This window comes from Lissotriton vulgaris, chromosome 2_1 (genome assembly GCF_964263255.1).
Source record: "Lissotriton vulgaris chromosome 2_1, aLisVul1.2, whole genome shotgun sequence".
In the NCBI taxonomy this organism is placed as follows: domain Eukaryota; kingdom Metazoa; phylum Chordata; class Amphibia; order Caudata; family Salamandridae; genus Lissotriton; species Lissotriton vulgaris.
In genome coordinates, this window is record NC_141687.1 from 1,143,547,856 (window position 1) to 1,143,575,791 (window position 27,936).

At 48.7% G+C, this 27,936-nt stretch overlaps 1 protein-coding gene across 23 annotated transcripts in view; it reads right to left on the reverse strand.

Moving 5' to 3' along the window:
• Nucleotides 1–27,936, reverse strand: part of PUM1 (pumilio RNA binding family member 1) — a 1,043,345-nt gene that overhangs the window by 342,757 nt on the left and 672,652 nt on the right. The gene's annotated exons all lie outside the window — the stretch shown is intronic.

Genomic DNA, 27,936 nt, shown 5'->3' on the forward strand with positions numbered 1-27,936 from the left:
GAGGAGGTGTGAAGCACCTCCACCCAGAGCATGCTTTGTTTCTGACCTCAGACAGCACAAAGGCTCTCACCCCATGAGATCAGAAACCAGTCTGGTGGTGGCGGGCTGGGACTGGTCAGACAAAACACTAGACGTTGGTAGTTTTCAGGGGGCATCGCTAAGATACCCTTTGAGTGCATTTTATAATAAACCCATCACTGGCGTCAGTGTAGGTTTATTATGCTATGAAGTTTGATACCAAATGTCAGTCTTCAGTAAAGTCATCATGAAGCTCTGGGGTTCGTGTTGACAAACTCCGAAGCCATGCACTCAAAATGGCTTCACTGCACTTAGTGTCCAGGAATTGTTTCAGACACTGCAGGGGCATATTGCTCATGCAGGTATGCCCTCACCTTATGTATAGTGCACCCTGTCTTAGGGATGTAAGGCCTGCCAGAAGTGTGACTCACCTATGCCACAGGTAGTGGTGTGTGAGCATGGCCAGGTCAATTCTTTTTGTTTAGCTACACTAGAACACACAGCTTGCAATGCTAATGTGCATGGGTGTGGTGTGGGGTCCTTTAGGGGGGCACAATACATGCTGCAGACTGAAGGGACCCTCTCTGGTCACAAGGCCCTTGGTTTGACTGGTACCTTTCACAAGGTACTTCTATGTGGGTCAGAGGTGTGCCAATTGTGGGAGCAATAGTACAGTCTTGGGAAAGAACACAGGCCCCGGTAACCTGATTGGCAGGGACCCAGGGCACACTCAGTCAAAGTGCATCAGATATAAGGCAAAAAGTTAGGGGGTGACCATGCAAAAAGGGGCACTTTCCTAAAGTACGGTATTCTCGATTTTAGCCTCTGTAATGCCTCTGGGATACACTGGAATCTGTGCACACTATACCTTACTTTGGTATTTTATATACATAACCAACTTTCAACAAAGGGGCTCTCCCATCTCAGAGAAAAAGATTGCCATATACGCAGATGAAATCATGCTTTATCTTTCTCATCGTAAAGACTTGATCCCAATACACTTGAACATTATCAAACCCATTTAGGATACACAAAATGGAGGACAATCAGTGCTCTTTCCCATCATATGAAGTTGTCTGGGAGATCTGTTGTATCAAAATATCCTCTAACTAGAGGAGGATTCTACTACCTAGGGATATATGCCACAATAGACTGAGCAATGTGTTACCCAAAATATTAAGTCAATATTAACTGACTTTCAAGCAGATGCCAACCGCTGGAAGATTCTTCCTTTAACACGTCTGGGACGAGCAACATTATTTAAGATGATCCCCCTCCCAAAATTTTTAAAAGCTCTACAGAACAGATATCATAAGTAGTGTGGCTCACTGGTTAGAGGCGGCAGACCCGAGAGCAGAGGACGGCCCGGGACCAGGGTTCGATTCCCGGCCCGGCAGGTTTCTGGACCAGGGTCAGCGGACTCGATAATTCTCTCGCCTCGGTGCCCACTTTGATCAGCGATCACACTCGGCAACTCTGGGCATTAGCTTGCCTCATCTTCACTAACGGCCCCACCAGACCGCCGGGGATGCCTGGTCTCACCCTGGAGATACCCATTTAGGGACCATCTCTCAGGGAAGCCAGGAAGGGTTTCGCAGCGGTCGAAGCGTCTTGGGACCCTCCGGGTAAGTAGTGCGCTATATAAATGCCTATACATACTAAAGAAGTCTTCATTCGAATTGAGGGTGAACTTAGGAAACTACTTGTGGAACAATGGCTACCATAAGATAGCCCTTACCAAATTTCAATGCAACCCTAATAACGGAAGTCTAGGTCTACTAGACCTCCAGGCCTACTACTAGGCATCCCACCTAATAACTATCAATGGCTGGGGATTTATGGACAGAGAAAGGGCCCAGTTCCAAACACATCCACATTAATATTACCTCTATGGCAGTAGGACGAGACATGACCGCTTACCAGTTACCCAAATACATTAAGAGTCATGGGACAAGGTCAAAACCTGCATGGGATGGAAACAGAACTCACTCAGGAAACTCCACTATGGATGGGCAGATACTTGACAGAAATAACCAAACTGAAAGGTTTGACACGAGGAGATTGAATAGGCATTTCCAAGTTAGGCGACTTACTTGAAGAGAGAGCTTCCCTCCAGAGGGGATTCCAACTCCAGGATCACCAATACTACAAATACATCTAACTCACACACTGATGAAAAGCTGAAAATATCTCCCCTGACCTCCCAGAATTCGCTCCCTTAGAGGGCAGGCTTTAAATGGAACAACTATGAGAAAAGGCAGAATCTTACACTTCTAAAACTATTAACAACAACATGCCTGGTACCCTCCTGAAATTGAGGTTTGCGTGGGAAGCTGATGTTGACACAAAGATCTCGATTGGGAAGCAGCATTTCGTTTCAAGTAGAAATTAGAGCCCAATTGCACCGTATCCAAGTTAAAATTCTACATAGGATCTATTTTGACAGGGCTCGACTGTATAAACTAGGTAGAGGAGCCTCACCGGATTGTTCACAAAGTGGGAGGGATCGGGTCTACTTCATCCACACATTGTGGTCATGCTCGTCAATACAGACACACTGGTGCTGAGTGCTGTTGGAACTCAGCTCAATATTAGAGGTGCAAGTACCGGATGTAGGAAGCTGGCTCTGTATATACTATATCAAAATGAGGTATAGTGTGCACAGAGTCCAGTGGATCCCCAAAGGTAGGCAAAAGTAAAAGTAAATAGGACCTTAATCTTTATTTGTAGTAGTGTGGGCAAGCAGTTAGGCTTTATCAGAGGGTAGTGTTAAGCATTTGTTGTACACACTTAATTAGCAAATTATGTCACACACTAAAAGACTGAACTCAGACCAATTTTGTTTGAATAAACATATTTAGTTATTTCTAGAACCAAGCCAAGCCTGGTGCAGGAAAGTGAACTAAATGCTTTGCAATATCTTATGCACTGTTTTACAATTAAATACGGGTTCAAATGTAATTGAATGAATGACAGGTAAGTTAAGGTTTTGAAATGACTTTTCAGTTACTTTGTAAATTACCTCACACGTTACTTATTGGATTACTTTTCAGATTACTTTTGCTAAGCTGTGTAATATGCCTAGATATCACACTAAGGCATCTCCTAAACAAAAGGTAAGTAAATCACTTTTAGTACATTTGCAGTTTTGCCAATGTTCCATACAAATCAACTCCACACTTAAAACAATTTGTAGGAAATGGCAGTTAATGCAATCCTATGGAGGAAAGGATAATGTTACTTACCCAGTAGGCATCTATTCCTGGAATGTAGAGATGTAGAGCCACATGCTGTGCATTTCTCGCCATCTAGTGTTGGGTCCGGATGTTTGCACTTGTTTTTCTTCGAATAAGTCTTTCCAGTCACGAGGTAGGTGACTCCTCCTTTCGATGATAGTGTGCATGGGCATCGACTCGATTGTTATATTGTTTGCATCCGCAGAGGGTGAGAATGGAGTAGTAGTAAAGATTAGAGCTGTCCATGCGTATGTATATAAATGAAATCGAGAGCTGCAGCAGCTACAGGTATACGGGGGGCAGGTGGGCGCATGTGGCTCTACAGCTCTACATGCCAAGAACAGATGCTTACTGGGTAAGTAACATTATCCGTTCAAGGCATGGGAGATGTAGATCACATGCTGTGCATAGCTTTCATAGCAGTATCCTCCCAAAGCGGTGGCTAACCTGTAGCTGTTGGAGCTGTCTGGAATAGTGTTTTAAGTGCTGCTTGACCCACATTGGCTTGTTGTCTTGGTGACATCTACACAATAATGTTTAGTGAATGTGTGCAGTGTAGACCATTTTGCAGCTTTGCAAATGTCAACAATAGGAATGTTTCCTAAAAAAGCCAAAGTGGTCCCTAGCTTAGGAGTGGAATGTGCCATAGGGGGTACAGTTAAGAGTTTTTTGCTTTCGCATAGCAGATTTGTATGCATTTACCCATCCATCTTGCAATACCTGATTTTGAGATAGGATTGCTTTTGTGTGGTGGCGCAAAAGCAACAAAGAGTTGGTTTTACAAAAAGATTTTGCCCTTTCACTGTAGAACAAGAGTGCTCTTCTAACATCTAAGGTGTGTAGAGCTCTTTCTGCAACTGAATCAGGCGGAGGAAAGAACACGGGTAATTCTACCACCTGATTTATGTGAAATTCAGATATGACCTTACATAAAAATTTAGGATTAGTAAGAAGAAGCACTTTGTCTTTGTGTAGTTGGAGAAAGGATTCTTGAACGGTTAATGTCGGTAATTCACTCACACTCCTTAATAAAGTGATTGCAATGAGGAAAGCTGTTTTCCAGTAGAGGAACTGTAGTTCGCATTTGAGCATGGGCTCAAAAGGTGGGCCCATTAACCGTGTAAGGACTATATTAAGATTCCACAGTGGAGCTGGTGAAAGTTTTAGTCCTTCCATGAAAGCTTTGACCACAGGTACTCTAAACAACAACAAATACAGTCTATTTTTGAGATATGTAGTGATTGCCGCTAGGTGTAGTCTAATAGAGGTATAAGCCAACGCTAATTGTAGCAAGCGTAACAAATCGCATATGATGTTTTGCATGTAAGCATCAAGAAGGTTGATATGATGAACAAATTACTTATCATTACCGAAGGTAAGTAACTTGTTCATCTGAAAGAAACAGTCACAGATTCCTTGCCAGCAATACCAACCCCGGAGGTGGGTCTGCGAACCAAGATCACACCAGAAAGTCCTGGAGAACAGAAAGGCTGAAGAAGCTATTTCTCCGGACTTGGCTGTCCAGGCAGTAGTGTCTCGTAAACGTGTGTAGCGATGCCCACATAGCTGCCTGACAGATGCATTTTAGGGGGACTTCCCGCCACAAATCAGTAGTAGCTGCTGTCGCTCTGGTAAAATGGGCATGCAGCCCCACTGGAGGCTACTTCTTAGCCAAAGAGTAACAGGCTTTGATGCACAGAATGATCCACCAGGAGATGGTCCTTCTGTGCACGGCCCGGCCTTACCTAGCGCCCACGTAACCAACTAAGAGCTGCTTGTCTACCTTAGGACGTAGAGGCTTGGACCACCAAGCTCTCAGGGGTAGGGTGTTGGGAGAGGAAAGTGGGGTCACCCACGGTTGGACCGTGGCCTCGCGCAACCATCCTATCCAAAGGAGCCCGTGTTGGGCCTAAACCAGGTGCCCAAAAGGATGTCCGTTAGGGTTTCAATGAACGGCAGCTGGGGCTCCGAAGAGCTCGCTGCCGGCTGAAGCACCTTTGTCATGAGGTTAGTCCTGACTGCCACCGTAGGAAGCTCGAGGTGAAGAGCCTCGGCTGCCCTATGCAACACCACTGCGTATGACACTCCCTCCTCAGTAGCCATGGTAGGAGGAGACAACATCCCTAGGTCTGGGGAGGTATCCAGACCACTGGCATCCCCAGTTCTTCTCTGCAGTCCGGCTTGTACTCTAGCTGGTCTGTCAAAGGGTCACCAGACCCCTCCCAGTCTTCCTGACCCTCCTCTGGCTGCCAATCTGGCTGAAAATGGCCAGGGTGAAACAGGGACAAAAGTAACCATCAACACTGGTCCGGCTCCGTGTCCACATCGGGTTGGAAGCCCAGGTCGACGCCGGCTGGGCGTCTAGCACGCATCGGCTGCGGACGTGGTGCCAGTGGAAGTGGCGCTGGTGGAGGTGTAACGAGGTTGACCGGCGCCGATCCGGGCCTGGCTCAAAGGGGGCCCTGTGTTGTCAAAGGCCTAGGGCCCCAAACCGAGTCCGGGGGGCCTGAAGGCTCGCCGGCTGAGTCGACCAGCCCAAAGATGGCATGCATCGCTTCGTAAAATTTACGAAGCTGGGCAGGGGTCGCTCCCAGTCAGGCCGGAGACGACCCTGAAGGCACCGCACCCGGAGCCGCTGGAGGGGCACCATCTTCACCCTGCGTCGCGTCGGCGGACTGACGAGGGGGAAGTCGAAGAGCGACGATGCTTCTTTGACTTCTTCTTGTGCTTTGACCTACCTGACCCAGAGTGTAAAGACTTAGATGACGAGTGATGGTGATGGCTCCGCGATCGGTCCCGCAACCTCCCTCGCGACCAGGACCTTGAGCGACTAGGAGCAGACTGCTGGGTCTTGAGGAGCTTTCAGAACTGCTTCTGCAAAGACTTCGGGGCTATGGTTCGGCAATTGGAGCACGACACGACTTGGGGTCGTGGTCGCGCTCCAGGCAGTAGAGGCACACGCAGTGCGGATCCGTTACCGACATCAGTTGGGTACAGGAACCCCAGGCCTTGAAACCGTGCATCCCTTGCTGACCAGGAGTCGATGGACTCGAAAAAGAAGTCGACAAACATCGCAAAAACTCTGTCAAAAAGTGAATGGGGGTACCGTTCTCTCTGGATCTGCGCTTGCTGGTGCGGAAAAAGAAAGAACTGACTTCAGCGCGGCATCTAAGTAGATAACAAATCTCTTCTGTTTAGCTGCGTAGCAGGCCCTTGTAGTAGGTTTTCTAGCTTCCTTAATGATATTCATACATTCAGGTGAAAGGTTGAAGTAACCAAACTCAAGATTTCAGGAGCCAGATTGCGAGGTTCAGCTGTTTGGGATCTAGGTGTCTGATTTCTCCATGGGTCTGTGTGAGGAGACTGGAGATTAAATGCAGCTTTTGATGTGGAACCAGAGATAGCTCAAACAGGGTTGTGAACCATGGCTGACGTGCCCATGTGGGAGCTACAAGGTTAGTGCGAGACGTTTGCCTGAGCTTGTGAACCACTAATGGATTGAGTGGGAGAGGCGGAAAAGCGTAGGCAAATATCCCAGACCAGCTCATCCATAGTGCATTGCTCTTGGAATGCGGGTGTGGGTACCTGGAGGCAAAGCTTTGGCATATCGCGTTTTGATATGTGGCTAACAGGTCTATGTGAGGGACTCTCCAACTTTGAAAGTATGGGAGGAGAACCTGAGGGTGGAATTCCCATTTGTGTATTTGCTGTCTCTGCCTGCAGAGATCTGCAATCTGGATGTTCACTCCTGGGAGGTGTTCCGCCAGGAGAAAGTTTGTGATGAATGGCCCACCTCCAAATGTCTTGAGCTAAGTGGGACAGTTGGAGAGAGTGAGTTCCCCCCTGTTTTTGTATGTAATACATAGCTGTCATGTAGTCTGTATGAACCTAGACAGCTTTGCCCTCCAGCAGAGTCTGAAACGCTTTGAGGGCTAGAAAGATTGCAGCCAGCTCTAGATGATTGATGTGGAGCAGCTTTTGCTGTTGACTCCAAAGGCTTTGCACTGTGTGATTTTGTAGGTGAGCTTCCCAGCCAGCAAGGGACGTATCCACTGTCACTACAATCTGTGGAACCGGGTCTATGAATTGCCGTCCTTTTGACAAATTTTGTATATTCCACCACTGCAGAGAGCGACGAGTACGGCAGCTTACCAAAACTAGATCGGTCAATAGACCCTGTGACTGGTTCCACTGACTGGCTAGGCAGTCTTGAACTGGATGCATGTGCAGCCTGGCATGGGGGACGATTATGATGCAAGATGCCATCATTCCCAGCAGTTGCTTTTAAACTGTAGCTGGAATCCAATGATTGGGTTGAAACTGGAGAATTAAAGCCTGAATATTTTGAATTCTGGCTGCGCTGGAGAAGGCCAGAGCCTTTTGAATATCTATCGTGGCTCCTAGGTAGTCCTGAGTATTGGCTGGCTGGTGATGTGATTTTGTCACAGTGATTGTGAACCCTAGTTGATGTAGTAACTGAATCGTTCTGAAAGTGTGTTGAAGACATTGCTGGTACGTGCTGGCTTTGATGAGCCAGTCGTCCAAGTATGGAAAGACATGGATGGTTTGTCTTCTTAGTTGAGCAGCTTCTAACGCCAGACATTTTGTTTAGACTCTGGGGGCTGTGGTGACTCCAAATGGGAGTACCTTGGACTGGAAGTGTTGACCCGCTACACAAACCTGAGGAAGGAATTCGCGATGAGCGAGGTGGATTGAAATATTAAAATAGGCGTCTTAAGTCTAGAGTAGACAGAAAGTCGCCTTTCTTCAGTAGTAAAAGTATTTGTTGAAGTGTTACCATGTGGAAATGATCTGATTGAATGTAAAAATTGAGTTCTCTGAGATCTAATATTGGTCTGAGAGAACCATCTTTTTTGGGTATTAGGAAGTGAAAAGAGTATGCGCCAGACCCATGACGTTGCGTTGCTACAGGTTCTATAGCTCCTTTTAGCAGTAGGGACTGAACCTCTAGTTTGAGGAGGTGTAGGTGATTCGGGGAAAGTTTGTGTGAATTTGGTGGAATGTTTGGAGGAGTGTTGATGAACGCCAGGCAGTAACCAGAACGGATAATTTGTAGGACCCAATTGTCTGTTATTGACTGCCAGATTGGTAGGAAATCTCACAGTCTTCCCCAGACAGGTGTTAGGTGGTCGGGGGGAGTGGAGGCAAGTCTATGCTTTGTATTGGTGGGGGAGATGTGTGTGATTGAACCCCTGCCATTGCTGTTAGCTCTGCAACCATCTCTGAAGTAACCCCTAGATGGAGAGGGTTGGTTATTGCCCTTATATGTGGTGGTCTCTGAGGAGGTATTTTTGGAGCCTCCGCGGTAAAAGGAGCGCCGAAAGGAACCACAGCTTTGTACTAACTAAAGGGCTCCCATTGGTTTGGCCACTTCAGTGTCCTTCATTTTCTCCAGGGAAGAATCCACTATTGGGTCAAATAGATGCTGTTTATCAAAGGGATTGTTTAACATGGAGGTTTGCACCTCTGGTTTAAACCCTGATATGCAAAGCAAAGTGTGTCTTCTCAAAAGGACACTGGTGTTTATTGCTCTAGCATCAGGGTCTGCAGCGTCTAGTGAACATCTTATTGCGTTATTGGAAATAAGTTGCCCTTCACGCACCAGGTCTTGTGCCTTAGGTCTATGTTCCTGGGGCAAATATTGTATTAATCGCTCCTTCTCGTCACAGTGGGCACGGTCATATTGTGCTAGCAATGCTTGAGAAACGCCAGAAATTGGCAGCCTGAGAGGCTACCCTCTTCCCGGAAGCATCAAGAAGTTTGGATTCCTCATCAGGGGTGGAGAATCTCCTGTTGTCTGGGAGTTGGCCCTTTTCCTTGCATTGGACACAACCATGGAGTCTAGTGGTAACTGACCTTTAATATACAAGGGATCCGATGGTGCTGGCTTGTATTTTTTGTTTACTCTAGGGGTAAGAATACGAGCTCTGACTGGGTCGTTAAAAAGGTCATCTACATGCCTGATCATCCCTTTGAGCCTGGCAGATGACGTCTGCGTGGTACTGAGGGTTTCAGAGAGGAAATCCCCTTCTAAGGATCCCTTATGTAGCTGCACTCCATGGTAGGTGGCAGCTCTACCTAGTAACTCCATGTAGCCTTTATATGGTGGCGAGGGCTTGTTAGAATATAAATCAGGATCATAGCCCGTGGGCGAATTGGTATTGAAATCATCCCTTGAGTCTTGTATTGGTTGATTATCATGCCCCAACCCCATTATCATCCCCATCATCCTGGTTGTTCGGTGTATGAGAGGGTGAATTTTCAGGTGAAATAGGCCGAAACTGTGTTGAAGGAAGCAAAGAAAGAGGAGGAGGAGGAGGGGAAGGGTTAGTTCCAACCGTTCTCTTCTTTAAATTAATGTGGTATTCTTCCTCTGTAACAGTCCTCTTTAAAGTCACTTTAGTGGAGATATGTCCAGTTTGAGGATGGATATACAGTGTTTTTTGTTTTGGATATAGTTTATCGATTGGAGCGTCAAAACTTTCTTTTTGGTGATTTCGGCACATCTGACTGTTTTGGCGCCAAAGGTTGCGGTCCTGAAGTCTTGGATGCGGACGTTTTCAGATTGGAAGTGTGTTTCGGTGCCAAATGGGTGAGGTCGGCGCCGGACTTGTGTTTCGAACCCTGAAGTTCTCGGCTCTGAACTTGATTTGGAGGGAGTCTTTTTGGAGCCGGAAGGCTTTTTGGTAGGCTTCGGCCAAGCCAGAAGGCGGGGCATCAGAAGCATGATCTCGGGACCGACCGGAGCCGCCTTATTCTGTGGGGTTGGGTCTTTGGCCTAGAGGGGGCTGTACTTGCAGTACGTTGTCCATGTGGGATGTTGTCCTCTTGGTAAGAGTCCAGCTCTGGGATGGCGATCGGCTCCTGCTCGGTTCCCATGGCCTCACCGGCATCTTATTCCTATTGGTGTCCAAAGATGTCCGGAATGAAGCTTGTGTGATCGCTCTGCATGTCACGACGTCGAGCCAGACGGTCGCTAAGTGTCTTTTTGGAGCGGAAAGCCTGGCACTCGTCGCAGTCCTATTCTTTGTGTTTGGAGGACAAACACTAGTTACACACTTTGTGTGAGGCGGTGCACGGGTATTTCGCGTGACACTAGGCAGAATTTAAAGAGAGTTTGTTCCATCGACTGCAGGTCGGCCAGACGGCCTACCACAAGCTGTCCGATCGAAAGATTAGTTTTAGTAAGGAAATGCAATACGCGATAGAAAGGGAGACGCGTTTGAAAACAATACCGTAGTGGATTTCTTGCGCACCAAGGGAAACGGAAGGAACAGTGTCGAACCGGTGTCGATAGACGTGCAAACCCGATGGCAGAAAAAAACAATCTAACAATGGAGTCGATGCCCATGCGCACTATCATCGAAAGGAGGAGTCACCTACCTTGTAACTGGAAAGACTTCTTCGAAGAAAAACAAGTGCCACTATTCGGACCCAACACTTGATGGCGAGCTATGCACAGCATGTGATCTACAGCTCAGATGCCTCGAACATAGAGTTATCGGTTAACAGGTAAGTACTTTGTTGTGGGAGTTGGCATTCTGGGGTTGGAACCAGGGTTCCCCCAGGGTCGAGGATACACTCAGAGCACCCTCAGCGGCACTAGGGCAGCCGGGTGCCGAGTGCTGAGGGCCAATGTTAGCCAATGAGGGATAGGAGGCCTCCGGTTGATGGCTGCTCACTGGCAGCCCACAAGGTTGTGGGAGCAAAGCTCCTGGTGTTAGGCTCAGGGCAAATGGAGATCTGAGTTACCACCAAAAGTACACCTGCAGCGGCACAGGGGCGGCTGGGTGCAGGGTGCTGTTTTGGCGGCGGGTGACCTGTTGATTTCAATGGGAATTCTTCAGTTTCTACAAAGACTGCAGGCTCGGGGACAAAGATCTTCTGTAGGTGACCACCGGTTGGAGAGGTAAGGTGGGATGCCTGGAGATGCTGGGACACCGTAAGTTGGGCCACCCAAGGCCACAGGACTTCGGAGCAGGGGTGTCTTTACCCGTCTAGTTTCTTACCAACTCTGGTGGCGGTTGGGTGGATACTCCAGAAAGAGGCAGCATGCTTTGCTGCGAGACTTAAAGCAGATCAGAGATCAGCTGATCTCAGGTCAGGATTGCCAGGGTGACCTCCTAGTGGTGTTGGGCCACTCGATCTTGGGCCATGGGCATCGGGTGCAGAGTGGTGCAGACTCACTGATTTGGCCGGAGTCACAGTCTGTAGGCGAACAAATCCGGTGCTCATGGGAGACAATCTGTTCTGTGGAAGGCAGGTCAGGTCTCTGGGTTCTTGAGGTTGCTGGCTGCAGGACACAGGGATTTCCCTTCTGCACTTTTAAGGTGGGGACAGGATGGTAGGGCTAGTGCCAAGTCAGTGGGTGTCCTCCGCTTAGCTACAGCACGGCTCTTCGGTCCTTCTTTTTGGTCGGTTCTTGTCTGAGGAGGCAAGGTTCGGGGTTGCCCCTAAATACTAAATTTAGGGGCGTTACAGGTAGGTAGAGGTTGGGACCAATGGGTCCCTTCCTTGGGGTGGATACACCACCCTAATATGCCATCCTCCAGTGGGAGGGGGGCATAGGCCTCTGTCTGGTTGGCTGGGTCCCCCCATCTGCAAGATGGCGGGGACAGAATTGGGCTTCACCTCGCCTCACCCACATGAGGGGTGGGGTTGGAAAAGTTGGGCACACCTCCCTTCCTCACTTGGGTTTCTCACTGATTCTAGCGAGCAGCCACTCAGCCTGGACACTAGTGTTAGGTTGTTCAGGGGGCATCTCTAAGATGCCCTCTGTGTGCATATTTCATTAAATCCCATACCGGCATCAGTGTGGGTTTAATGTACTGAGACGTTTGATACCTAACTTCCCAGTTTTCAGTGAAGTCATTACGGTACTGTGGAATTTGTAATGAGACACTCCCAGCACCATATACTTTTAAGGGCATTACTGCACTTACAATGTCTAAGAATTGACTTAGACAGTATAGGAGTACAGGGCTCATGCACCTGTACCCTCACCACTGGTATAGTGCACCCTGCTAGAGGGGTGGCTGACCTATGCCAGGGATGGCACACAGGGATGTTTGCCATGTAGACTCTTCACTTTGTTCTGCACCAAAACACGCAGCCTGCAAAGGTAGTGTGTGTGTGTGTATAAAGGTACAGGGCCTCTAAGGGTGACACAGTAAGTGCTGTAGCCCTTAGAGGCTTTCCCTGGCCATAGTGCCCTTGGTATCTGTGGTACCATTTACAAGGGACTGACCTGTGGCCAAAGAGTGCCAATTGGGTTTTGTTTTCAATGCAGTTTTAGGTAAAGAACATAGGCCATGGGTACCTGTTTGGCAGGGACCTGTAGCACACTCAGTCAAAGCACATCAGCAAAAGTGGGGTAAACAATGCAAAAAGAGGGCACTTTCCTACACCGGAAGACCCTAAATATGTCCTTTTGGGGATAACCAACGATTTAGATGTGACATACATGAAATACCTATTGTGCAATCTGGGGTTGATAGTGGCCAAAAGAGTCAAGCTTCAGAAACCCCTTATCTGGTTGAATGGAGGAGAGGCATGGATTCATTTATGGCAGACAAAAGAGTAACTTATAAAAGAAGGGGGCGGGGGGGGGGGTGCCCACGAAAATGTTGTAAACTATTATGGGCCTGCTGAAGAGGTTGGCATTGCTGCAGGGCTTTCTTTGTAACTACATTGTAAAATCTGAGATGATTCACTTTGTCTTGATGAATATGAATATGTTGAAGTCTCCTCTTGCTCGAATTGTCTAATAACACTGGAACCTTAATGTATTGCAATCATACAGCCATGTTTCATTGGAGTACCTACCAGTTCCCCTTTTGTTATTTTCCATAAAAATACAAATTTAAAAATAAGATTGGTCTCATAGCCTGAATAATGGGCTATTTCCTGGAAGAATGGGCACAAAACCGAACCATATAGAGAATGGATCAGAGGAAGAGGAGTGTCTGAGAAGGAGGAGAAGGAGTTAGGTGTAACTTTGGCAGGTTGATAATTAATCCACAGGATGACAGGAGGTTCACCATGGTCTGCAGGTGGTTGACAACTGCCTGAACTGAGCCTGCCTTCAAGAGCCAGTCATTAAGGTACAGGAAGACTGGCACCCCCGACTTCAGAAGGTGCATAGTTACCACCACTATTACTTCCATTAATCCCCAAAGGGCACTGGTGAGACCAAAGGGGAGCACAGTGAACTGAAAATGCTCCTTTCCCACCATGAATTGCATGTAGTGCCGATGGGCAGACAGACGGGGATATGGAACTAGGTGCCCTGCCGTCTCAGACCCAGCATCCAGTCTCCAGGGTCAAGAGCAGACAAGAACTGGGCAAGCATGAGCATTCTGAATTTCTCATTCTGGAGGACAGTGTTGAGAGGGCGCAAATATAGAACAGGCCTGTAAGGAAATGGAGTGCATTATAAACAGTGCTTATGTTTTAAAGAAATAAGTGCCAGGACTCTTGTCAGGAGGCCACTGCAGCTGGCACGCCACACTGTCCCAGCCATGCTGCCAATGACAGTAACACAATTACTAACTATCACACACCTACAAGTATTCAAATTCAGACTGACTACTCCACAAGCTGGACACTGAATCTACAGGCCATTCTCCTTTGCTAGCCAACAGGTTCCTTAGGTGTAGTCATCCTTTTTGCTGGGTCCTTTGTGCAGCAGGACAGTAATGTGGTCCTCTTTTCCAGACTTAAGACTAATTAAGAGAGTAAGGAAGAGTGCATGGTATTGTGCACATAAGAATCTTTTAGAGGTACAGACTGACCAAGAGGATCCAGGGACTAGAACAGTATGTGTAACAACATTTAACCCCAGCAGAAAGGAGATTAAGAAGATTACCCAGTACTGATCATTAATATCAGACTAACTAGATATGCAACAAGCCACTTTTTGCTTTCAAAAGAGGTAGGAACATTAAAGAGCCTGTTGTCAAATCTTACCTTAAACCAGCTCCTACACCCGATTTAAGGTCCCTTTTGCTGTTGCCACCCCATGTGGGCCATTTTAAGTGCGGCAACTGCAAAGCATGTGCCTTTATGGTAGAGAGAAAAGACTTCACGTATTCCAACCACAAATACATGCTCGAGCATCACACAAATTGTAATTCAGTAGATGTTATCTATGCAATTGCCTGCCCATTTGGGCAAGACAAGACAGAAAATAAAGGTGAGAATACTGCAACACTGCTCAAGGGTCCGCTGTAAAACACCAGGAGCCCTATTGGTGGACCATTTTCTACAATATAATCACACCACAGATAGTTTGAAATGGTGGGTCCTGGAGAGGGTAGTACGTAACCCAAGAAGTGGTGACCTGGTGGCCACCCTGGCTTTAGGGGAGTTTAGGTGCATACACTTGTTAGATACAGTATACAATGGGCTGAATGAGTCAGAGGAGATTGAGACAAGCCTCCCTCCTCAGAACTGGTGAAATACTTCTGCATTACATGTTCTCTTCATGAGTGTAGTTCATTCTCTTGATGTAGTGCAACACTGTATTTCTGACATAATTCCTTATGCCTGTATGTTGCATAACTAATCGCCCAGGTCAATTTAGAATCAATATATCTGACTTATAAGCTACGTCAGACTTCGCTGTGGGAGCGTATATTTCTATATTGATTGTTAAGCTGTCTATGGCAATTGTGTAACCGGTCCTGTATAACGTACAACTATAGAGGATGTAGATTTATACCACCCTGTTCCTAGTAAACAGGTTAAGAACTTAGGGGTGAGGCTTGACCCCAAGCTCTCGTTTGAGCATCAGACAAGGCGAGTGGCAGGAACGTGTTTTGGAATCTTGCCCAAGACCCTGGACCTCCTGCCTACTGTTGCCAGGAAGACCATGGTTCATGCCTTAGTAACTTCGAGGCTGGACTATGGAAATGTGCATTCCCTGGGGGCCAATGTCAGCTGTGTACAGAGGCTTCAATGTATTCAGAACGCATCAGCCCGCCTGGTTCTGATGCTACCCAGGAGAGCCTTTTCCAGGAAGGCTTTGGTCGCCCTTCATTGGCTCCCGATTAAGGAGCGAATCCTATTTAAAGCTCTTTGTGCGAGCCATCGGATTCTACAAAGGAAGGGGACCACATACCTACAAAACCTTCTGAATCCGTATGTCCCTTTCACCAATTAAGATCTAGCGGGATGGGACAGGTTACTGTTCCCAGAGTCACGATGGTAAGGATGGGTGGGCGCTCCTTTAGTTTCGTGGCAGCTCAGCAATGGAACGGACTCCCGTGGGGGCTTCGGATGGAGGCCTCGGAGTTGATCTTTCGTAAAAAGCTGAAAACTTTTCTTTTCCCCACTGAGTAGATCTCTGGCGCTGTACCCTGGTTGGGGGGTGGCTGGGTAGTGATGTTTCCTTGACTGTACCATAGCGCGGGGGACACACTAGTTTAGTTTAACCAAGTGCTTTACAAATGTCATTATTATTATATTGGAATCAAATATCCTACAGAGCCTATTGTTTTTCATACCAATTGACCTCCCAGGTTCTGCGGGATACTGGGTCACCCCATTTAATTAAACTGTGTTAGGGGACATGGCAGACAAAGATGTGTCTCATGTCATATTTTCACTTTTGTCTACACCAAAACCCACAGCCTGCCATGGCAGCCCTGCATGAGATTGGTGAGGGGGTCCCTTTGGGTGACATAATTCATGCTGCAGCCCTTGGGGGACCGGACCCTCTTTGGTACCCCTAGGCACCAGGGGTACCATTTACTAGGGACTTACAGAGGGTGCTAAAGGTATTGCCAATTCTGGAATCAATTGTACAGCTTTAGGGAAAGAACACTGATACTGGGGACCCGAGTAGCAGGTACCCACTACGCTTGCAAGTTGCATCAAATACCAGGCAACAAGCGTGGGGGTGGGGAGACGTGCAACAAAAACCTTGTTTTCTACAGTGACGTTCTAAGGTTATACAACAGGAAGGTCTTGTACTACCCAGTCCCAAAGGCAGTGATTAATTTGAGCCAGTGGTTTCCGGTGCTCAGCACCGGCACTTAATGGTCAACACTGAAACTTATGTCAGTCTGCCACATGATGGCACTGTTTATCTAATTTAGGGAGGATTACACCACCAGTTGTTTACTGTGAGAAGGTGGCCTGATATGCAGTGCTCACTATTCTAGTGAACACTATGTATCAGTCCAGCAACCCTTATTGATGATTGGTTGTAAGTCAACCTTATAGACCAGCTATCCTAGTAGCGTGGATACGAGCAGTCTAAGGCTAAAGACTCGAGAGGGCGCGTTAAGCCAGCTGTTTACCACACATATACCCCTTGAATACCAAGTGAAAGGACACCACACAAGTGTTATGAAAATAAACAGTTATTTATTTAAAGATCACAACAGCCCTGTACTCTTTATGAGGACAGGGTACTAAGCACAAACCAAAACTCTTACAAAAATACTTAAGTTAGCACAGTATATACAAATGCCCGAGGGGCACGGAAAACCATATACTTTGAAAGTGGAATGCGAAATTCCTAGCAGGTAAGTACAGTACTAATAGCTTTTGGAATCGCTAGGACTTGACTAGGGAATCGTTAGATTACGTCTAGGAGGCCTAGGGGACTCGGGTGCAGTGTGTGCACTCTCACGCGAGATGCGGGACAAAAGTCTATGGTAGCTAGGAAATAGAAAGTTAGTGTTCTCGGGCGAACCCGACCTGGTAGGGAGAAAACGAAAGTAGATTCTGACCCTTGGATAGTGAGGCTATGCTGGGGCACCGAAATGCCGAAGTTACCTAGCCCAGGGGCTGCAGCTGCATAGGTCTGAAAAGACGTCGGGAATCCTCGTAGACGGACCAGGAGCCGGAAGAAAAGATGCTGGCCGGTGACCAGTGAAGAAAGTTCAGTTGGATCCAAGCCTGGATCTCGAAGATAGATGACACCTGAAAGCAGAGGGGACCAAGTTCGAGACTACTAGCCAGTAGTCAGTGGGCACCAGGAGGGCACCGGATGGTAGCCACCTCGACAAGGTGAGTGGGTGACGCTTGACTCGAAGATCTCACGGACCAGGAGGCGTTGTCGGCGACCAGGATGGAGGATCGAGCTGTCCCACGAAGATAGAAGCTGTCGGCGTCGCTGGACCCAGGATTGGGCAACAAAGCCTTGGCAAATTCAAGCCCACGCGGTGGACCTAAAATGGCGTCTGGAGTGGACCAGGAGGGTCCGGGGTGCCTCTCTTGAACAAGGAAGCAAGGGCCAGCCTGGAGCAACCAGACCAGCAGAAGAGTTGTCGTCGGGCGTCGTTCAGAAGGCCACAAGCCAGCCGGCTAGTAGCCAAACAACGCGGTGCACAGCAAACAGCAGAAGGGCCCCACGCCGATCGTGGAGATGCAGGGAGGCTGATCTTGGGTGCTGGAGCTGCGCAGGGTTGGGGCTTCTCGGACCCCAAAGCACTCACCAGTGGAAGACTCGGTGGGCTTGCAATAAAGATGTCGTGCAGTCTTGGCGATCGTCGGTCCCTCGAGGTCTCGTCGCACTCACGGTTCTCAGCTTTGCTGTAGAGGTGAGTAGAGGTCAGAGGTGCCAGGGAAGCCGGGTCTCGTCGTGCTGGGTCGTCGGATTCGTGATGAAGGACTTGCAGCAGACCGCAGTGTTCTTTAGGATGGTGCCTGCGGATGCAGGGTGACTACTCCTTAGCCACAAGGGAGAATCTTGAAGAAGAAATCGTGAAGTCCTTTCGAAGAAAGTGGTATCTTGATTCCAAAGATGATCTAATTTTAACAGGGGGCCCGCTCCCATCTTTATACTAAAAAAGGGGGCTGACCCGGTGACTAGGTCCTGCCTATGGGTGGGACTAGGTGGGGGGTGGTTACACCCCTCAGCCATGCCGGACTTCCCCAGGCCAGGGGCTGGTGTGCCCCTGGAACTGGTTCAGACCGGCCTATGCGTAGTGAGCACCGGGGTGCCACTCAGCAGTCACCTTCCTGTAAAGCCCTGCCTACCCAGGATACACAAAACCATGTCTGGGACGGTGCTAGCACCGCCCCTGACAGGAAACCCTTTGTCCAGGCTCCCCTCGCTGGAAGGACTCCCAGCTGTAGGGGGTCAGACTCGTGTCTGTGGTGGCAGCATCCATTTTGTGGAGCTGAGGCTTCAGTTAACTTTAACCGGGGTTCACAGTTACATACATGTCGTGTCCCTCTAGAAGGGTGGAATGCTAACCCCGTCGCCAGAATTGGCGAGGGGTTAGTATTCCAATTCGTATGACACCTTACTCGACATGTTTTGATAAAGCAATACCAAAGATAGCATTTAACCGCGAGGATTATAATGCACTTAAGAGTATATGGTATGCGATATCATGGAACAGCTATTAGGACTTGATTCCGCAAGCTGCAGACAGGCTCAGCTCATGCCAGAGCACCATCTCACACGATTCCAAGCACTCTGCCTTCAGGATTGTCAAGGCCTGCCATAGGAGTGACTGATAGGAATCTGTGTGTCCATTTTAGGGTTAGGTATAGGTATACTACACCTACAGCAAAGGGTGATTACACGACTTTGCCCCAGCTGTCATGCAGCCAGTTGTGTCAAATTTAGGAGGCCAGCCAGGGGTGGCACAATACGTGCTGCAGCCCCTGGCAGCCCTGGATACACCTATGCCCTGAGTTACAGGGTCTGATAAGGTGGCCCAGTACCAATTGGTAAATGCACCTAGGGTACATGAGGTAATTTAGAAAGAGAACAGCCAGGCTGTGGGTCTGATTGGCAGGCCCACAGCCAGAGAAAGTCGTAAACCAGTGAAACAAAAGCAAAAAATCTGGGTGATCATAGGATTGCAGACCCTACTCTCCTACATGACCCCCCCCCAAACTTTGGGACAATAAGCTAACCTTGACCAGGTGAGTCTTCTTGTTCTAAGTGGAAATATCTGGAGAGCCCATCGGCATTGCCATGATCAGTACCAGGTCTATGTTCCACTGTGAAGTCCATCCCCTGTAGGGAAATGGACCACCTAAGCAGTTTGGGGTTTTCACCCTTCATCTGATTTAGCCACAAGAGGGGCTTATGGTCGGTCTGAATCTTGAAGTGAGTGCCAAACAAGTATGGCCTCAGCTTCTTCAGGGCCCAAACCACAGCAAAGGCCTCCCTCTCAATAGCTGACCAATTCTTCTCTCTGGGGGTCAGCCTTCTGCTTATAAAAGCAATGGGCTGATCCTGACCATCAAAATTCAGTTGAGAAAGAACAGCTCCCACACCCAACTCAGAAGCATCTGTTTGGACAATGAATGGTTTGGAGTAGTCTGGACTCTTAAGGATAGGTGCTGTGCACATGGCCTGCTTTAGGTCATCGAATGCTTTTTGACAGCCTGCTGTCCACTGAACCTTTTTTGGCATTTTCTTACTTGTCAGTTCATTTAATGGTGTCACAATGGAACCATAGTTCCTGACAAATTTTCTGTAGTATCCAGTCAGGCCCAAGAAAGCTCGAACCTGAGTCTGGGTGGTTGGAGGAGCCCAGTCCCTGATTGACTGTATTTTGCTCTCCAGTGGCTGAACCTGGCCTCCACCTACAAGGTGGCCCAGGTATACAACCTGTGTCTGCCCTATCTGGCACTTGGTGGCCTTGATAGTGAGGCCTGCTGCTTGCAGAGCCTCTAACACTTTCCTCAGGTGGACCAGGTGATCCTCCCAGGTGGAGCTAAAGACAGCAATATCATCTAGATATGCTGCACAGAAGTCATCCAGCCCAGTAAGGACTTGATTCACCAACCTTTGGAAGGTGGCAGGTGCATTTTTCAGACCAAAGGGCATTACCACAAATTGATAATGCCCACCAGGGGTTGAAAATGCTGTTTTGGGCTTGGCATCCTCAGCTAACCTGATTTGCCAATACCCAGCTGTTAAGTCAAATGTACTTAAGTAGTTGGCAGAAGCCAATCTATCTATAAGTTCATCTGCCCTTGGTATTGGATGGGCATCAGTCTTAGTGACTGCATTGAGACCCCTGTAGTCTACGCAAAACCTCATCTCTCTCTTACCATCTTGGGTGTGAGGCTTTGGCACTAGAACTACTGGACTAGCCCAAGGGCTATCTGAGGGTTCAATGACTCCCAATTCCAACATTTTCTGCACTTCAGTTTTTATGCAGTCTCTAACATGATCAGGCTGCCTGTAGATTTTACTCTTGACTGGCAGGCTGTCACCAGTGTCAACCTCATGGGTGCACCAATTGGTCTGACTGGGTGTCAGAGAGAACATACGTCTGAAAGACTGAAGAACCTGTTTACAGTCTTTCTGCTGATGTTCAGAGAGGCTGCCACAAAAGACAACACCATCTACTGACCCATCATCAGGATTCTGAGTGAGCAGGTCTGGGAGAGGGTCACTCTCTTCCTCCTGTCCCTCATCTATGGCCATGAGCAAGCTCATGTCCTTCCTGTCGACATATGCTTTGAGCCTGTTGACATGGAGTACCCTGTGGGGACTCCTGGGAGTTCCAAGGTCCACCAGGTAGGTGACCTCTCCCTTTTGCTCAAGGATTGTGTGGGGCCCAGACCATTTGTCTTTGAGTGCTGCTGGGGCCACTGGCTCCAACACCCACACCTTCTGTCCAGGCTGATAAACAGTCAGGACAGCCTTTTGGTCATGCCAAGCTTTTTGAAGTTCTTGACTGGCCTTAAGGTTTTCTGATGCCTTCTCCATATACTCAGCCATCCTGGAGCGGAGACCAAGTACATAGTCCATTATGTTGGTTGCAGGCTTTTTGAGAGGTCTCTCCCATCCTTCCTTCACCAAACACAAGGGGCCTCTCACAGGATGCCCATACAAAAGTTCAAAAGGGCTGAAGCCAACCCCCTTTTGTGGGACCTCTCTGTAAGCAAACAGAAGGCAGGGCATCAGGACATCCCATCTACGCCTGAGTGTTTCAGGTAGTCCATGAATCATCCCTTTTAGGGTCCTGTTGAACCTTTCAACAAGCCCATTGCATTGTGGATGATAGGGTGTAGTGAATTTGTAATTGACACCACACTCCTTCCACATAGCAGTTAAATAGCTTGACATGAAGTTTGCACCTCTGTCAGAGACAACCTCCTTAGGGAAGCCCACTCTGGAGAACACTCCAACTAGGGCCCTTGCCACCACAGGTGCTGTGGTGGTCCTAAGTGGAATAGCTTCAGGATACCTGGTGGCATGATCCACTACCACCAGTATAAACTTGTGCCCTGATGCTGTCTGGGGTTCCATTGGACCAACAATGTCAATCCCCACTCTTTCAAAGGGCACCCCCACCACAGGCATTGGTATAAGGGGGGCCTTTGTTGTGCCACCTGACTTACCACTGGCTTGGCAAGTGACACAGGAGCGACAAAACTCCTTGGTATCCTCATTCATGTGAGGCCAGTGAAAGTGTGAGACAAGCCTGTCCCAAGTCTTTGTCTGGCCTAAGTGTCCTGCTAAGGGAATCTCATGGGCCAAGGTAAGTAGGAAACCTCTCTGAGACAAGGGTACAACCAGCCTCCTGGTCATGCCAGGCTTGGGGTCTCTTGACTCAGTGTACAGGAGTCCGTCTTCCCAGTATACCTTGTGGGTACCTGTGGCGTTCCCAGCAGCCTCAGCAGCAGCCTGCTGTCTGAGGGGTTCAAGAGAAGGGCAGTCTAACTGGTCCTTCCCCAGGTCTTCCCTTGAGGGTCCCCCTGAACCCAAGAATTCAACTTGATCAAGTTCAAACTCTCTAGGCTCAGTTTCCCTCAATTCCTGCAGGTCAGCCTCCTCTGAGACTTGATCCACAACCTGGGGCAAGGGGGAAGGCACAGCCTTAACCCTACTGCTCTTTTTCTTGGAAGGTGTCTGGTCCATTGTTCCAGGATCCAGCACCTGTTCAGTGGGGCATCTTCTGGCCTGTGACCTAGTCACAGCAAACACATGTGCTGGCAAACCTAACATTTCCAGATGAGTCCTCTGCTCCACTTCTGACCATTGTGATGACTCCAAATCATTGCCCAACAAACAATCCACTGGGAGGTCTGAACTAACTACAACCTTCTTTTGGCCAGTTACCCCTCCCCAGGAGAAAGCTACAATTGCCATACTATGATTGGTAGTGACATTGCTTGCATTGGTCACCAGGAATTCTGTACCTGGCATGATCTGTCCAGGGTCCACAAAGCTAGGTGTCACCATTGTGACACTGGCACAAGTGTCCCTATAGGCCTGAGCCATTTTTCCATTAATAAAAGGTGTCTGTCTGTATTTGCCCAAAGTATTGGGACTTATGTCAGGGGACATATCCATATCCCCTGTACTGACAAGGACAGCCTGAGTGAGGGTGCCAACTAAGTTGTCACTCCCCTCAGAACCCAGGGTTAACCCTACTAAACCCTTGGGAGGTGCACTACCACTGCTGGCTGTACTAGGGGGCACAGGTGCCTTAGGGGCTGCAGTGGCAGGAGTCTGCCCTCCTCCTTTCTTGGTGCACTCACTAAACCAGTGAGTTTTACTTTTGCAGTATTGGCACCACCTTTTAGATTGGCCTTCTTTCTTCTTTTGGGGAGCCTGACCCCCACCCTCTTTGGGTTGTTGGGGACCTGTCGAAGACTTCTGGTCATTTTGTTCCCCTTTTGAATCTTTACCCTTCTGGTCTGCTTTCTTCTGACCACCTTGATTCTGGCCCTGGTTCTGTTTAACTCTTGTTCTAACCCATCTGTCTGCCTTCTTTCCCAATTCTTGGGGAGAGGTCAGATCTGAGTCAACAAGATGCTGATGCAACAACTGGTTCTGACAATTGTTTAAAATTTGCTCTCTCATCATCAAATTGTACAATCCTTTATAATCAGTAACCTTACTGCCCAGCAACCAGCCCTCAAAAGCCTTAGTGGCACAATCTACAAAGTCAGCCCAATCTTGAGACTGAGTTTTCTGGGTATCCCTGAACAGCACCCTGTACTGCTCAGTGGTTAGGCCAAACCCATCAACCAGTGCACTTTTCAAGACTTGGTAATCATTAGCATCCTCCACCCTTGTGGTGAGGAGCTTGTCTCTTCCTTTACCCTCAAAGGAGAGCCACAAGATAGCTGCCCACTGACTTGGGGGAACACCTTGCACAGTGCAGGCCCTCTCCAAAGCAGTAATCCATTTGTGGATGTCATCCCCTTGTTTAAAGGGGGGCACTATCTTACCCAGGTGTTTTGTATCAAAACTCCTTTCCCTATTGCTAGGTACAATGCTGCCACCAGTGGGGACTGTCCCACTCAATTGTTGCTCTCTAGCAAAGGCAAGCCTCTCTTTGGCCAGGGCAAGTTCTTCCCTTTCAATCCTCAGATTGGCTGCCTTTTCCTTAGCTTCATACATTCTCCTCTGGGGAGATGTCATTCCCCTTTGAGAGGAACGTTGAGAGCCATTGGTATGAAGGGATCTGATAGAGCCTCTTGATAGAGATCTATCTCGTCCATTCTCAATGTTAAGCTGACCTGAGAGTGGCCCCAGGGGTCCCCTAGTGCCCATCTCATGTCTGCTTAAGTTGGACCTGGTTAGTCTGCTGACTTCTACCTGTTCCTTTTCTGCCTCATCCCCTGATACCAAATCATCATCCTCATCATCAGCATCATCTGCTTCCTGAAGAGGATGGTCCTGGGCATCAAAGGGACCCTGTAAGGAGGGCATGTTGCCATCTGAAGTAGAAGGGTCTGGGTTACCAGCCCTCCTTGCATCATGAGTCTCTAAGAGACCAATCAGAAAGGCAGTTGTGGGGTTAGACCCCTGCTTAATCTTCCTAGAGGTACACACTTGTCGTAACTCATGGAAGCTAAGCGCAGTATATCTTGAAGGGATGACCTGTGGAGGGTCAACTGACACAAGGGGAACCTCAGTGTTTCCTCCTTTGTCCGACATACTGTTTCTAGTGTGGTGTAAGTGATGCACCTACCTACACTATGTGTTTACCTACTGATCCCTTGCTAAGAGTTGCAGCCAAGGTGTGCTAAGCCTTGAGGAGCTACAACAGCTGGTTCGGTAGAACTCAGAGTATTCTAAGCTTTAGTTATATGTACCTAACAGTACTTATGTGATCTTTCAACAAGATATTCTTAGGATACGTGTGGTAAAACAACAGCAAGCTCAAATCCCAACCGCTGCTCACCAATGTGAGAAGGTGGCCTGATATGCAGTGCTCACTATTCTAGTGAACACTATGTATCAGTCCAGCAACCCTTATTGATGATTGGTTGTAAGTCAACCTTATAGACCAGCTATCCTAGTAGCGTGGATACGAGCAGTCTAAGGCTAAAGACTCGAGAGGGCGCGTTAAGCCAGCTGTTTACCACACATATACCCCTTGAATACCAAGTGAAAGGACACCACACAAGTGTTATGAAAATAAACAGTTATTTATTTAAAGATCACAACAGCCCTGTACTCTTTATGAGGACAGGGTACTAAGCACAAACCAAAACTCTTACAAAAATACTTAAGTTAGCACAGTATATACAAATGCCCGAGGGGCACGGAAAACCATATACTTTGAAAGTGGAATGCGAAATTCCTAGCAGGTAAGTACAGTACTAATAGCTTTTGGAATCGCTAGGACTTGACTAGGGAATCGTTAGATTACGTCTAGGAGGCCTAGGGGACTCGGGTGCAGTGTGTGCACTCTCACGCGAGATGCGGGACAAAAGTCTATGGTAGCTAGGAAATAGAAAGTTAGTGTTCTCGGGCGAACCCGACCTGGTAGGGAGAAAACGAAAGTAGATTCTGACCCTTGGATAGTGAGGCTATGCTGGGGCACCGAAATGCCGAAGTTACCTAGCCCAGGGGCTGCAGCTGCATAGGTCTGAAAAGACGTCGGGAATCCTCGTAGACGGACCAGGAGCCGGAAGAAAAGATGCTGGCCGGTGACCAGTGAAGAAAGTTCAGTTGGATCCAAGCCTGGATCTCGAAGATAGATGACACCTGAAAGCAGAGGGGACCAAGTTCGAGACTACTAGCCAGTAGTCAGTGGGCACCAGGAGGGCACCGGATGGTAGCCACCTCGACAAGGTGAGTGGGTGACGCTTGACTCGAAGATCTCACGGACCAGGAGGCGTTGTCGGCGACCAGGATGGAGGATCGAGCTGTCCCACGAAGATAGAAGCTGTCGGCGTCGCTGGACCCAGGATTGGGCAACAAAGCCTTGGCAAATTCAAGCCCACGCGGTGGACCTAAAATGGCGTCTGGAGTGGACCAGGAGGGTCCGGGGTGCCTCTCTTGAACAAGGAAGCAAGGGCCAGCCTGGAGCAACCAGACCAGCAGAAGAGTTGTCGTCGGGCGTCGTTCAGAAGGCCACAAGCCAGCCGGCTAGTAGCCAAACAACGCGGTGCACAGCAAACAGCAGAAGGGCCCCACGCCGATCGTGGAGATGCAGGGAGGCTGATCTTGGGTGCTGGAGCTGCGCAGGGTTGGGGCTTCTCGGACCCCAAAGCACTCACCAGTGGAAGACTCGGTGGGCTTGCAATAAAGATGTCGTGCAGTCTTGGCGATCGTCGGTCCCTCGAGGTCTCGTCGCACTCACGGTTCTCAGCTTTGCTGTAGAGGTGAGTAGAGGTCAGAGGTGCCAGGGAAGCCGGGTCTCGTCGTGCTGGGTCGTCGGATTCGTGATGAAGGACTTGCAGCAGACCGCAGTGTTCTTTAGGATGGTGCCTGCGGATGCAGGGTGACTACTCCTTAGCCACAAGGGAGAATCTTGAAGAAGAAATCGTGAAGTCCTTTCGAAGAAAGTGGTATCTTGATTCCAAAGATGATCTAATTTTAACAGGGGGCCCGCTCCCATCTTTATACTAAAAAAGGGGGCTGACCCGGTGACTAGGTCCTGCCTATGGGTGGGACTAGGTGGGGGGTGGTTACACCCCTCAGCCATGCCGGACTTCCCCAGGCCAGGGGCTGGTGTGCCCCTGGAACTGGTTCAGACCGGCCTATGCGTAGTGAGCACCGGGGTGCCACTCAGCAGTCACCTTCCTGTAAAGCCCTGCCTACCCAGGATACACAAAACCATGTCTGGGACGGTGCTAGCACCGCCCCTGACAGGAAACCCTTTGTCCAGGCTCCCCTCGCTGGAAGGACTCCCAGCTGTAGGGGGTCAGACTCGTGTCTGTGGTGGCAGCATCCATTTTGTGGAGCTGAGGCTTCAGTTAACTTTAACCGGGGTTCACAGTTACATACATGTCGTGTCCCTCTAGAAGGGTGGAATGCTAACCCCGTCGCCAGAATTGGCGAGGGGTTAGTATTCCAATTCGTATGACACCTTACTCGACATGTTTTGATAAAGCAATACCAAAGATAGCATTTAACCGCGAGGATTATAATGCACTTAAGAGTATATGGTATGCGATATCATGGAACAGCTATTAGGACTTGATTCCGCAAGCTGCAGACAGGCTCAGCTCATGCCAGAGCACCATCTCACACGATTCCAAGCACTCTGCCTTCAGGATTGTCAAGGCCTGCCATAGGAGTGACTGATAGGAATCTGTGTGTCCATTTTAGGGTTAGGTATAGGTATACTACACCTACAGCAAAGGGTGATTACACGACTTTGCCCCAGCTGTCATGCAGCCAGTTGTGTCAAATTTAGGAGGCCAGCCAGGGGTGGCACAATACGTGCTGCAGCCCCTGGCAGCCCTGGATACACCTATGCCCTGAGTTACAGGGTCTGATAAGGTGGCCCAGTACCAATTGGTAAATGCACCTAGGGTACATGAGGTAATTTAGAAAGAGAACAGCCAGGCTGTGGGTCTGATTGGCAGGCCCACAGCCAGAGAAAGTCGTAAACCAGTGAAACAAAAGCAAAAAATCTGGGTGATCATAGGATTGCAGACCCTACTCTCCTACATTTACTAACTCAAAATAAATTAAAAATTACTACAACCTGGCGCCAAAGCCATTCTTATAGCTTTTGGGGCCTGGAATAGTCTGAATTGTCACACTTGTAGGAGTGTGATGGTTAGTCATTGTGGTTTTAATGTCACTGGCGGCGATGGTAGGGGCAATGGATGGTACAAGCTGCAGTGGCTTCCTGAGGAGGCCCCGTCACTTATATTTTTACACAGTAAGCACTGCCCAAAAAATGTGGATGCAATGAGACAAATGGCAGGAGGCATTGATCAATCACAGGGCCAAACTGGCTGAGGAGAAAAGGGGTTTTCTGAATGTCTCCACCTGCTTTGATCCTCTGTCTGGAGGAGTGGTGGCTGAGGGGTGGGGGGTGTTGGAATTGTCTGGGTTGGTTCGGCTGGTGGAGACCTGCACCACAAGGCTCTCTGGAAAGGGGTGCTGCAACAAAAAGACAAGGTAGCCTCGAGATTTGCCTGTAAATGGGGGGGTGCAAGGCTTGACCCAAAGACCGAGGAGGTTATCCGTCAGGGTTTCACTGAGGGAGAGCAGGGGCTCAGAAGCAGTCTTGCCGAGCTGTAGAACCTCAGTCAGAACGCTTGTTTTCACCTTCATGTTGGGGAGGTCAAGGACTTCCACTACCCTACGCATAACCATAGTGTAGGAGGCACATTCTATGTTTTGGCAGGGCTAGGAGGAGAAAAAACAGAGCTGGGCAGCACTGAGTCAAAGGGTTCAACACAGAACTGGTGCCCTTATAGGCCTGCACTTCAATTCCAGAGCATAACAGCATCAGTGCACAGACCAAGG